General features: G+C 39.0%; 1 long non-coding RNA gene across 2 annotated transcripts in view; it reads left to right on the forward strand.

The window, feature by feature from the left end:
• The first annotated feature begins 527 nt into the window (after positions 1 to 527).
• The window catches only part of LOC132541201 (uncharacterized), a 42,758-nt gene continuing 30,027 nt past the window's right edge, over positions 528 to 13,258 (forward strand). For both annotated transcript variants that reach the window (XR_009552371.1, XR_009552372.1), the window contains exons 1-2: positions 528 to 738; positions 6,735 to 6,835. This is a non-coding gene — a long non-coding RNA (uncharacterized LOC132541201). The remainder of the gene's footprint in view (positions 739 to 6,734; positions 6,836 to 13,258) is intronic.

The raw sequence follows: 13,258 nt of genomic DNA on the forward strand, positions 1-13,258 counted from the left end.
AGAGAGAGAGAGAGAGAAGGGAGGAAGACACTAGGGCTGCTGGGAGAGTAAACCTGACTTCTGTTCATTGTGGGCTCCTATTGGTAGTCGGGCTACCGTAAAGCCTCGACGTGCTCTTTTGGAGCTCCATACCGAACCCAGTGGAATTGAAAAATTAGTGACTAGGAGGCTGGGGTTGGGTCGGGAGCTGTTTGCAAAACCAGTTAAGGACAGACAGCTGAGTGACCTCACCTGAAACGTGCATTACCTGACTTGCATGGAAACCCACTACCCAGATGGAGGCAGGGAAAAAGGGATGTGTGCAGAGTAATGGGGGAAGGGGAGAAACCGGTTGGGCAAGTGACCGGGGTTGCTAAGGCTAATGTAACGAATTTCTAAAGAAAACGTAATAAAAGAGCCCGATGTGGAAGGATGTTAATAACCAAAAACATTGCTAGTTTATTTCTGTGTTGTTTTTTTTTAAGCTAGTACTTTGCAGGTAGGGTGACCGTGAACTCAATTCCTTTAAGCCAGAAGAACCTTAAAAGAGAATGTTGTCGAAGCAAAGAAAAGAACTAAGTCCAGTTTAGTCAAAAGTTTTGCTTTCTCACTTGTTTTCTCTTCCATCTCTTATCTCTTAATTAGGTAGCAACGAAAAGCAATCCAGATGTTTACATGATGCCACGGGTGGGGCGTGGAGGTAGGCTTGACCACTTCCTCAAAGAAAGAGAAAGTCCTTTTTACAGACACCACCCATAAGTAGGTTTGCAGGGTGTGTGTGTGTGTGTGTGTGAGAGAGAGAGAGAGAGAGAGAGGAGAGAAAGAGAGAGAGAGATAGGATTATAACTACTGTGTTGAGAGGATTATAAATTTGGTCTAAAAGTGCCACCTGAGAAAAGGTAGTAAGACTATGTCTTTAGCTGACATAGTGTTTACCACAAGATCCAAGAATCTTTGTTAGAAGTTTGTGAAACACATGAGATGATTTGATAACAAGCTTGTGTTAAGCATTAATTTTTCATTTTCAGCTAAGAGCCTTGAACTTTTCAACACAGAAATTTTCATACTACATCTTATAAGTACATGTGTCTCCATTGTGAATGGTTAGGCAACAAATAGCAATGCTTTCAGAAAGTTACACTGCAATTCAAGGCTTATCAGTCAGTATAAACTTCTCTGGTGTTTGGATAATCAACACACTTGCTTTTAAGCGAGAAATATTTAAAAGAAAAAAAAGGAAGGAAAGGAATCTTGAACTGTATGTCTGACCCAGTGAATTCTGGAGGATTTTTGACTGGCTCTATGTAAAGGATTTCAGATTATTTAAATTATTTTATGCAGTGTGTTTGACAGGTTGAACCACCATGAAATAAAATTATCCGTTTTGCTTTGTGTTGGAGGGCAGTGCCTATTTGATTTAGCCAACACCGCAGTATCTTGGTCTTCACAGTAATAAAGAATATAAAGAATCATCAAGACAGTTAATGAGTAGATTATCAAGACTGTGCAAAAAAAATAGGACTCTGTGCATCCGAATGGGAAAAATAGTCTTCTTCCCCTCTTGGTTGACACCTTGTGGAAATTCTAGTTGTTAAAGTACTTGGGACATGTACTATTTTACTTAGCAGGCACTGCTTGGATTTTTTCGCCACCTAGTGGTAAAAGTGTGAATTTGTTAACATGTAAGCTCAGCGTTAAGGTCAAATATTAAACATTGAAATGATACTGGGCAAGAAGCTGATTTTTTAAAAATGGTAGTAAATGAACAAAGAAGACCTCCCTTCATTACTAAATTTTTTATAACTTGTTAAGATCTGGATAAACATTGATCAATTATTTAAAATTTTCAGGAAAATATGTCTCCAATTTTAATATAAATAAAAATTAGGGATCAGTTATATAAAAACACTGTACTTATTTGTGCATAATAAAAAAGCCATACACTTTTATTGCATTTTGTAAAATTGTCATCACAATGAATATTTCATTCCTATGTCATAATTTTTTGTTTGAAACCTTTAGAATATTATAAATCATTGTTTTATTATTTGTTTTGCTATATTTTTACTCCATATTTATAAACTTCTTTCTTTTTAATTTTTTAATTAATTAATTAATTACTTTTACCATAGCACTGTTCAGCTTTGCTTTATGGTGGTGGTACAGGGGATTGAACCGGAGTCTCAGGCATGAGAGTCTCTTTGCATAACCATTATGTTATCTATCCTTGCTCTAAACTTCTTTCTTAAATGATAAGTTTCCAATCAATTATTAAAGTTTATTATTTTGACTTAATCTATTCATTTACCTTAGTTATTAATTTTATTATTTTTTATATTTTTGTTAGGAAGTTAATGGTTTACTGTACAGTTGTTGATACATGGGTACAGTTTCTTTTCTCCTATGACAGGTGTATGCAAAACACTCTCACCCCCAACCTAGATCTTTTTTCACCATTCTGCACCAGGACCCCAAAGCCCCCTCTACTCCTGCCTCCCCCTCCTTCCTTGGAGTCCTTTGCTTTGCTTCAATACATCACATGAGTCCAGCTCTCACTTTGTGTTTTCTCTTTGTATCCTATGTCTTGACTTATACCCATAAGTGAGATTACCCTTAATTTTTTTAGCTTTTCTCACTTAAGAGGATTCCTTTAGTTCCCATCAAGATGAGGCAAAGGAAATGACTGTAATTTTTGACAGCTGAATGGTATTTCATCATATATATATATATATATATGATATAACATATATATATATATATGATGAAATATACATATATACATATATATACATAAATATACATATATATAAATATACATATACATATATATATATATATATCACAACTTTCTTAGCCATTCATCTGCTATTAGGCATTTGTTTGCTTCCAAGAGCTCCTACAATTTTTTTTTTTATTTCTTTATTGGGGGATTAATGTGCTATATAGTTGACAGTAAAATACAGTAGTTTTTACATGTATGTGTAACATACCTCAACTTTCCACATAACCCCACTTGGTCCTCCTCTGCCATCATGTTTTGGGATCTGAACCCTCACCTCACCCTCCAGTCTTTCATTTTATTTTATTTTATTTTATTTTATTTTATTTTATTTTATTTTATTTATATTTTTGCCTCCAGGGTTATTTCTGGAGTTCAGTGCCTGCACTACTGCACTGTTCCTGGTGGCTTCATTTCCCCTTTTTAAAAAATTTATTGGATAGGACAGAAATTGAGGAGGGGGAGGCAGAGGGAGAGAAAGATAGGACATTTGAAGACCTGCTTCACCACCTGTGAAATAACCGCCCCCCTCCCTTGCAGGTGGGGAGCTGGGGCTCCAACATGGATCCTTGCACTGCCTACTATGTGTGCTTAACACCGTGCGCCACTGTCCGACCACTGCCCCAATCCCAAAGTCTTTTACTTTGGTGCAATACAAATACAGATTTTATTGCTGTGAACACAGGTGTACATAGATGTCTTTGGATGGGTGTACCTGCTTCCTTTGGATAAATTCTTAGTTAAGAAATTGCTTGGGCATGTAACGTGTGCTCAGCCAAGTGTGCCACCAGGTGGCCCCTTTAGTGAGTCCTTTATATGATTTGGTTATTAGCCCCTTATCTGATGTACGGCCTGCATGATCTTCCATTCTGTAGGATATGTTTCTGTTTAGGTGATAATTCCTTTCGCTGTGCAGAGGCTTTTCAGTTTGATGTAGTCTTATTAATTTAATTTAATTTTATATTTTAAAAAAATATTTATTTTCCCTTTTTTTGTTGCCCTTGTTTTTGTTGTTGTTGTAGTCGTTCAACAGGACAGAGAGAAATGGAGAGAGGAGAGGAAGACAGAGAGGGGGAGGGAAAGAGACAACTGCAGACCTGCTTCACCACCTGTGAAGCGACTCCCCTGCAGGTGGGGAGCCCGGTGCTGGAACTGGGATCCTTCTGCTGGTCCTTGCGCTTCACGCCATGTGCACTTAATCTGCTGCGCTACCGCCCAACTCCCTTATTAATTTTATTTTGTGTTTATGGATTTGAGTAGTCAAAGATCTCCCCTTCCTTCCTTCCTTCCTTCCTTCCTTCCTTCCTTCCTTCCTTCCTTCCTTCCTTCCTTCCTTCCTTCCTTCCTTTATGGATTTGAGTATTCAAAGATCTTTCTTCCTTCCTTCCTCCCTCCCTTCCTTTCTTTTTTTCCTTCTTTCTTCCCTTCTTTCTTTTCACCAGAGTACTGCTCAGCTCTGGCTTATGTTGGCAGAGGACCTGAGAGCCTCAGCATGAGTCTCTTTGCATAACCATTATGCTATCTATACCCACCCTTCAAAGATATTTCTACTGCATAGATGATGAAGTGTTTTGTCAATCTTTTATGCAGTATATTTCATAGTTTCTGATCTACTCTCCATGTTTTGATCTATTTGGAGCTAACTTTAGTAATTCGTAGTATATGGTGGTCCAGTTTAATTTGTCTACATTTTTCAACCCAGTGTTTCAAGCCATTTACTGAAGAGATTCACTTTTCTTCATTTAACTTCTTGGGCCTCCTTGCCAAAAATTGATTGTCCATAGGAGTGAGGGAGTTATTGGCTTTCTTCTCCTTACATTTGATCATGTCACTTAAAATAGATTTATTTATTTATTTAGTTAGTTAGTTATTTGGACATGGTGAAGAATCAGACTATCATTCCAGAACATGAAATGTCAGAGGTCCAACTTGGGGCATTGTGCTTGAGTCTAGCATTTTCCCTACCATGCCACCTGCCCAGTCCGAGTACGTGGTTTAAAAAAAAAAAAAAAATTCTCAACTGGAAGTCAGGGTCTTTATTTTTTGTTTTCCTCATTCTGCTTATTCAAACCATGAAAACTAGAAATGACAAATAACTCTGGAACTTCTACATTCTTATTTATGTTTTCACTTCAGAAAGAAAATGGACCAATTTGGTTCAACCGTGAATGCTTTTCTCCAGTGTTATTACCTCCCAGTCCTGTAGAAATGTACACCTTTAAACAGATCAAAATGCTATCTTTGTAGCCCTTAGTCTTGTTTTATAAATTTGCTTTACTGTACCATTGTTGTACTTTGCACTGATTTTAAGTTATTCATCTTTACCCCCAAGACTCTTTCCTATGGCATCTCAGCCCACCGTCTCCTATGCCATCACCTCCTACTCATCTGCTCACTCTCCATCCCCTTGTCAAGTGCATCTTCTGTCCCTTGTGTTAGCTTGCTTCACTGTTGCCAGTGTGGAGTTATATGCTGCTTTCTGTGCCCAGAACCACACCCCACTGCTGTGTTATCTCTTCTTCCTCCTTTAAACCCCTCCACTAGATTCAACTGCCACAATTGAATAAAATTCAAACTAGATGGAACAAGTTCCATTTCCCCCTTTTTATAGCTTCTTTTAAGTGGAAATCATTATCTCAAAAAAAATTGTTTCTTTGCTTTTAAATTAAATGGCTGTCCCATTTTAATCTATAAAGATTGAAATTGAATTTCAAGTACTCTGTCAAAAACTGACAAGTGGCAATCACTATCGTGACAAATAATGTTGGGAAAATATATCAGAATAATGGTGTGGCCTGAGGTTTTTCATATAACATATCAAAATGCTCAATATTGTCTTAAAAAAAGCAAGTCGGGGCCCCAGTGGTAGCACATGGCATGAAGCGCAAGGACCAGCATAAGGGATCCTGGCTTGAGCCCCGGCTCCCCACCTGCAGGGGGGTCGCTTCATAGGCGGTGAAGCAGGTCACAGGTGTCTCTCTTTCTCTCCTCCCCTCTGTCTTCCCCTCCTCTCTCGATTACTCTCTGCCGTGTTCAACAACAACGACAGCAGTAACAAAGATAATAATAATAACAATAATAAACAAGGGTAACAAAAGGGAAAAAATGCCCTCCAGGAGCAGTGTATGCGTAGTGCAAGCACCCAGCCCCAGCAATAACCCTAGAGGCAAAAAAAAAAAAAGTAAGTCATCTCAAAGGATCTTTTTGGTATGTGTTTGTAAGAAAACTTAAAAATAAAAAATATTTAGTGACTAATTATACATGTGTGTTTATGTTCTCTCTACTTTTTATATGTAACACACTTAAAGTATGTTTGTAGAATGTGATAAATATCAACATCAAACTTTGTTTCTATTCTCCTTCATTAAAAAATAGTATGAGGGGGCAGGGAGGGAAAACAGCTCACTTAGTGCACAACTTTGCCATGTGTGTAACTAAGGTCTGAGCCAGTCTCCATTAAGTTGGAGGAAGCTCCAGTTCTGTGTTTGATATCCTCCTTTCTCTCTCCTTTCCTCTCCCTCTGCATCTGTCTCTTTGTTTCTGTCTGTTTCTTTTATTTGAAAAATATCATCCTGGAGCATTGAAGCCTCAGTGATGACAAAACAAAACAAAACCAAACAAAACAAAACAAAACAAAAAAGACAAAAAAGTAATATGTAATATCATTTAATCTTTTATTTTTTTATTAAAAATAAAATTATCCATAGTTGTACTGTCAATCCAGAGATATTATTATTAACATTTGCTACATTTCTACCTAGATGTACAAACAAGGAAGGGAAGCAATGTCAATTAAACTGTGATCATGTTCCTTGTCATGTACAAATTTTTGAAAACAGATTTGATTAGTGGTTCCAATGGATAGTCTCTTGAATGGATTTATAACATTGACTGCCTGCTAAATTAGATGAGTCGGCAATGACTATTCGTGCAGGCACAAGTCAAATCAGGCCATTAACACTGAATTTCTTTTCAGAACTCTTTATGACTTTTGACCGGAAACAATTTAAAACTTATAAGAAGGACATGGAGTTAGTGACCTGGTGTACCATGCTCCATACTGTATCAAGGCCAGAGGTGAGTCCCTATATGGTATCTGAACACCATAGACAGCACCAGAGAGGTATAGGCTCCCCAAAGGGTGGGGATGTGCTGAGATGTCTTTCTCCTTATTTCATCCTTTCTCCCTGCCTTCCCTCTAAATAAAAAGAATGGCAAAATTGGCCCGGGAGACTAGTAGGTGATATTGTACATTCACAAGATCCTGATTCCATTTCCTTCTTAATGTATAAATTAAAATAAAATTTAAGCAGGAATTACTGGGACGGGAAATAGTCGAGTTATAGCACACAGGACTTACATACAGAGGTCCCAGGTTCGATCTCCGGCACCACAAAATGCTAGGACTGAGCGGTCTTCTGGTAAAAATAAATAAATAAATAAATAAATAAATAAATAAAAGAATTCTTCATTCTTACTATCAGCTTCATTTTCATATTTCTCTTTCCTCTTTTTAAAAGATTTAAAAAAATATTTATTTATTTATTCCCTTTTGTTGCCCTTCTTGTTTTATTGTTGTAGGTATTGTTGTTGTCACATAGGAGAGAGAGAAATGGAGAGAGGAGGGGAAGACAGAGAGGGGGAGAGAGAGTCAGACACCTGTAGACCTGCTTCACCACTTGCTAAGTGACTCCCCTGCAGATGGGGAGCTGGGGGCTTGAACCGGGATCCTTACACTGGTCCTTGTGCTTTGCACCATGTGCTACCTCCTGACTCCCCTGTTTGTTTGTTTTTTTTTCCTTGCTACTATACTGAATAACTAACTAAGATGAACAAAGCAAACACTTCAAGGGAAAGTTTTGAGAAGGAGTAGGGGTGGTAATTTAACTTTAAAAAATGTACTGAGGACTCACTGAGTACTCTAAGTGTTTTCAAATGATCTTTTGTTCCAGGTTCAGGAAAACTAAACCTGAAATTCACACATTTATAAACCAGAGACATGACTGAGCAGGAAGAGGTGCCATGGGTGGGGCCTTCAGCGCAATCCCAGCTGTGCTCTGACTTCCTGCCTCTCACTTGCTTACTCACTCTCATAAGATAAACAACAACTTAAGAAACACATGTTGGGTTGGGGAGACAGCATAATGGTTATGCAAGAGACTTTTAAGCCTGAGGCTCCAAAGTCCCAGGTTCAGTCCCCAGCACCACCATAAGCCAGAGCTGAGCAATGCTTTGGTAGCTCTCTCTGTGTATCTTTTTCTCTATATCCTTCTTTCACTAAAAATAAATAAAATATTTAAAAAAGAAAGAAAGAAACACGTTTAGCCTACTACCAAGTAAGCTAACATGTGGGTAAGTAATTGGTTTTATTATTTATTTGCCTCCAGAGTTGTTGCTGGGGCTGGATGCCTGCACCACAAATCCACTGCTCCTGAAGGCTATTTTGTCCCTTTCGTTGCACTTGTTGTTTATCATAGTTGCTGTTATTATTATCGTTGTTGTTGGATAGGGCAGAGAGAAATTGAGAGAGGATGGGAAGACAGAGAGGGGGAGAGAAAGACACCTGCAGAACTGCTTCACCGCTGTGAAGTGACTCCCCTGCTGGTGGGGAGCCAGGGGCTCGAACCCAGATCCCCTATGCCTGTCCTTGCGCTTCATGCCATGTGCACTTAACCCGCTGCACTACCACCCAGCACCCATCAGTAGTTGGTTTTATATTTGTTGTTTTTAAACATAAGCATCTCTTTAGTTCATGTATTGTAAATGCCTTATGTCAGTGCTTTTCTGTGGGAATTTGAGGCAGTTGGAATTTTCTTTCCAAAATTCATGTGTTATTTTTGTAGTCATGTACAAATTTGAATTATTTTACTACAGAGAATCTGATAGGAGCATATTAAATACTGTAGTGTTTTGGACTTTGAAACATATATGAATGACTCTATGGGTATATATATATATACATGTATATATATATATATATGTTCACCGTATAGCAAAGCATGAATACTTGGCGAATAACAATTATACACTCTATCTTGATCTTTATAAAGTGGCAGCAGGGGGCCAGGTGGTGGTGCACCTGGTTAAGTGCACACATTACAGCGCACAAGGACCTGGATTCAAGCCCCTGATTCCCGTCTTCAGGGACAAAGCTTCGTGAGTGGTGGAGCAAGGCTGCAGATGTCTCTCTGTCTCTTTCCCTCTCTCTGTCTCCTACTCCTATCTCAATTCCTCTCTATCTCTATCCAATAATCGAAATACATAACTAAAAATGTTTAAAAAAATGAAAATAAAGTGGGAGCAGTGCTTTGGTAAAGTTAAAAACAAACAAAACTTGGAATCTAGAGTACATACCATTTTACCTAATCACCTAATAGGCGTTTTTCTGGGAGGTGGGGGTGAGGGTGGTAGTTAGGGTCTTGAACATGTTTGATTTCAGAGCTCTGAGTCGCTTTTTTTGTTGAGATAGATAGATAGTGATAGAGATAGAGAGAGACTTTGTGTGTGTGTGTGTGTGTGTGTGTGTGAGAGAGAGAGAGAGAGAACATGCAGAGAGAAACAGAGAGATAAAGAGTCCTCACAACTGGACCTTCCTGCCATGCCATTGCACCTCCCATATGGTGGTAGTATTCAAATGTGGGCTGTACATGTCAGTGAACTTGTCCTGCATGGTGATCTGTCTGTCTAGCTTACTTTATAGTTCTAACATCCAAATCATATCTCTTATATTATAGATGAGTCACTTGAATAGGCAAAAAGTCTTCTTAACTTAATTTTATTTTTAATTTTTTTGAATTATTGATTTATTAATTAACGAAAGAGAACTGGAGTGGCATTCGAGCCTATGTAATTTAGGGAATCAAACTTGAGACCTCATGCTTGGGAGTCCAAGGCCTCATCCATTGTGCTACCTTCCAGGCATCTGTTTTATTTTGATCTATTTTGGTGATACTTAGTAGAAGACCCACAAAGATGAATGTATGAGAAGAAATTTAAGTGAAACTTGCCTATTCTTGGATCTTTCTATCAATGAAAAAGGAGAAAAAAAGCCTTTTGGAAGGAGTGGTTTTATAAATAAATAGCCAGTGAAACAATGTTGCAGAGAAAAGATTGGTTATAAGATAGTCATGATCCCAAAAAAGCACACATCAACATAATGCTATTTGATTTCCAGTACTAGTCTTTTTAAAATTCTTTCTCTTTTTATTATTTTTTTATTGGATAGAGACAGAAATTGAGAGGGGAGGGACAAATAGAAAGGGAGAGAGATAGAGAGACACCTGCATATCTACTTTACCACTCATGAAGCTTTCCCCCTGCAGGTGAGGACCAGGGGATTGAACCCGAGTCATTTGTGCATATGTGTGTTTAACCAGGCGAGCCACCACCTGGCCCCCTTTAGTACTATTTTTTCTCACCTTTCAACTCAATGATCTTGTGTTCTTGCCACTATTATTTTTGCCTCTGCAGTTGTGTTCACTCCTTAAGGAATGAAATACCGACCTGGAGAATGTGATGGTCAGTAGCCAAAGGGCAAAGATAGTTAAATGCAACACTTAAAACATTACTGAAAGAACCATAGGAGTAGCATGAAGGTGAAGTACAAGAAAGACATTCTCTAGTATTTGTGGGGACAGAGAATGCTGTGTACAGATATCCCAGAAACATCTCAGTTCCAAGAGAAGACGTTTGCTTTGTGTAGGCGTATTTGATACTGACAGAAAGTGAAGAAGTCTAGCATTGGGAAGCTAGACTAGTTATAGAAGATTGAAGGGATTATTGGGATAAAACAGCTGTTTCTTCAGTGGTGTATAGAACATGCAAATTTGGCCAAGAGGTCCAGAAATCTCCACGTTGTCCACTGTGGTTGTGTGTGTGTGTGTGTGTGTGTGGGTGTGCGTGTGCCTGTGCATGTGTGTGCATGTGCATGTGTGTGTGTTTGAAAGAGAAGTTACAATAATCAGAATGTTATCATTTGAAGGCAGTCATTGTGCTTGTTACTCATTGTCTTTTTTTTTTGATGCTTTTAATAGTACTATGACATTGATAATTATAACATTCATTTAATAAACAAGAAAATCAGCTTAGAATGATCCAGACTCATACAACAGCTTGTATATGGTGATGCTAGGATTCAAACCCATGATCTTAAGCTCTAGGCCATACTGAGAGCAAATCAGTAGACTGCTTATTAATAGCTCCCTTTGAGAAGAGTTTTGTAATAAACCTCCTCTCCCCTATTTGGATTATGCCTTTGTTTCTCTACAGTGTTCTCTTTCTCTAGCTAAGACTTTTTTTTTTAACATTTTACCCCTTTATTGGGGGATTAATGTTTTACATTCAGCAGTAAATACAATAGTTTGTACATGCATAACATTTCTCAGTTTTCCACATAACAATACAACCCCCCACTAGGTCCTCTGCCATCCTTTTATGAGACTTGTACTCTCCCCCACCCACATACCCCAGAGTCCTTTACTTTGGCGCAATACAGCAACTCCAGTCCAGGTTCTGTAGCTAAGACTTTTCTGTATATTTATGTATTTCATGAGAGACAGACACAAAGAGAGAGAGAGAGAGAGAGAGAGAGAGAGAGAGACTGAGACCAGGACATTTCTCTACTACATGTGGTGCCAGGGGTCAAACCTGGGGTCTCACACAAGTGAGTTCTGTGTTTACCTGCTGAGGCATCTCTCAGCATGGAAGTTCTCTGATAAAGAAATGTGAAGTGGATTGGAGGTTTCATTCACTTTTTTAAAAAATATGTATTTATTTATTCCCTTTTGTTGCCCTTATTTTATTGTTGTACTTATTGATGTTGTTGTTGGATAGGACAGACAGAAATGGAGAGAGGAGGGGAAGACAGAGAGGGGGAGAGAAAGATAGACACCTGTAGACCTGCTTCACAACTTGCAGAGCGACTCTCCTGCAGATCCTTAGGCCGGTCCTTGCGCGGTCCTTGCGCAGACCTTGCGCTTTGCGCCATGTGCGTTTAACCCGCTGCACTACAGCCCGACCCCCTTCTTTCACCTTCTTAAATTCACTGTGTGAGAGCTGCTGCTGCTGCTGCTTCTCCTTTTCCTCTCCCTCCTCTTTTGAGTTTGTTGTTGCTTATCCAGCAAATCCTCTTCTTTTGAAATTCCTGGAGAAAAAGTAGGGAGAATCCTTGATGTCCTGAGATATGCTCCTAAGCTGCAGACACAAAGCAAATTCTCCCGCAGGCTCCCTCACAAGTCTCTCTACACTGTCAGGGCAGGTTTGGGATTGATCTCTAGATTATTGACTCTGCAAATATTCAGCTGGGTCGAAGGGTATCTATTTATCTTTATTTCTGAAGATAAATAGGAAGTCAGACAAAATATCCATAAGTGGAAATCTTAACTGCCTACCTTGTACAGAGAGGCTGATTGGGAGTAACAGAGATGGTCCCACTGCCTCTGAAGAAGTCCTCAGGAAGGCTTTTTTAGCTCCAGTGGTTGAAAGCAGTCATTAATAGCATGGAAACCTTATGATTATTTTCGTTATCATTTTTTTGGTTAGCATTTTTAGGTAGTATAACCAGTTTGAAGACAACAGGAAAAAGAATCTCATATAGCATTCTAGTATTATCGTATAAGATATAGCTAAATCCAGGAACCTTTACCTTTCGCTATAAAGCCCACATTTCTCCCAGGCCTGGAACCTCTAAGGTTTACTTTCCTGCATGTGTCTCTCAGTTCATACCAACTGATACTGCATCTGCTGATCCCAACCTAAGCAATGCAACCAGTACCACCTTGGCATATTACACCTCAGACTGTGTCCAGAGATGTCAGGTGTAGAATGTCAACCCTTTAGCTTCATTATTCTGGTGACAGTTAGTGCTCCTTAAGTCCATTTTGGGTGGTGTACTTCTTAACAAAACCTCAAAACCTAGATATAGACCAGGGCCCATGAGATAGGGCAGATGTACACATGTATCCATAAATTAGGGGAAATATATTCCTTTTTAAAAATTATTTATTTATTCCCTTTTGTTGCCCTTGTTGTTTTACTGATGTCATTGTTGTTGGATAGGACAGACAAAAATGGACAGAGGAGGGGAAGTCAGAGGGGAGAGAAAGAGAGATACCTGCAGACCTGCTTCACCGCCTGTGAAGCGACTGCCCTGCAGGTGAGGAGCCAGGGGCTCGAACCAGGATCCTTATGCCAGTCCTTGTGCTTCACACCATGTGCACTTAACCCGCAGCGCTACCCGAAAATAGATATCTTAAAGCAAAAGTGCACAATAGTTTGCAGTGAGTTAATAAATGAAGCAAGCAAGTAGAAGGACTGAAAAAGACACCTTAAAGTACCTAATGAAATAGTTTCTACTTAGACCTAGATAATCTCCTTACCTACTTTCTATTACACTTCCCTCAGTCACTCCAAAGCTAACCTTGTCAGACAGAGTAAGGACTACAAAAGCTGAATAAGGCAAGAGACTGGCATACCTTAATGATGACTAGTCACTATCAGGCC

The sequence above is a fragment of the Erinaceus europaeus genome, chromosome 11, assembly GCF_950295315.1.
Source record: "Erinaceus europaeus chromosome 11, mEriEur2.1, whole genome shotgun sequence".
Taxonomy (NCBI): domain Eukaryota; kingdom Metazoa; phylum Chordata; class Mammalia; order Eulipotyphla; family Erinaceidae; genus Erinaceus; species Erinaceus europaeus.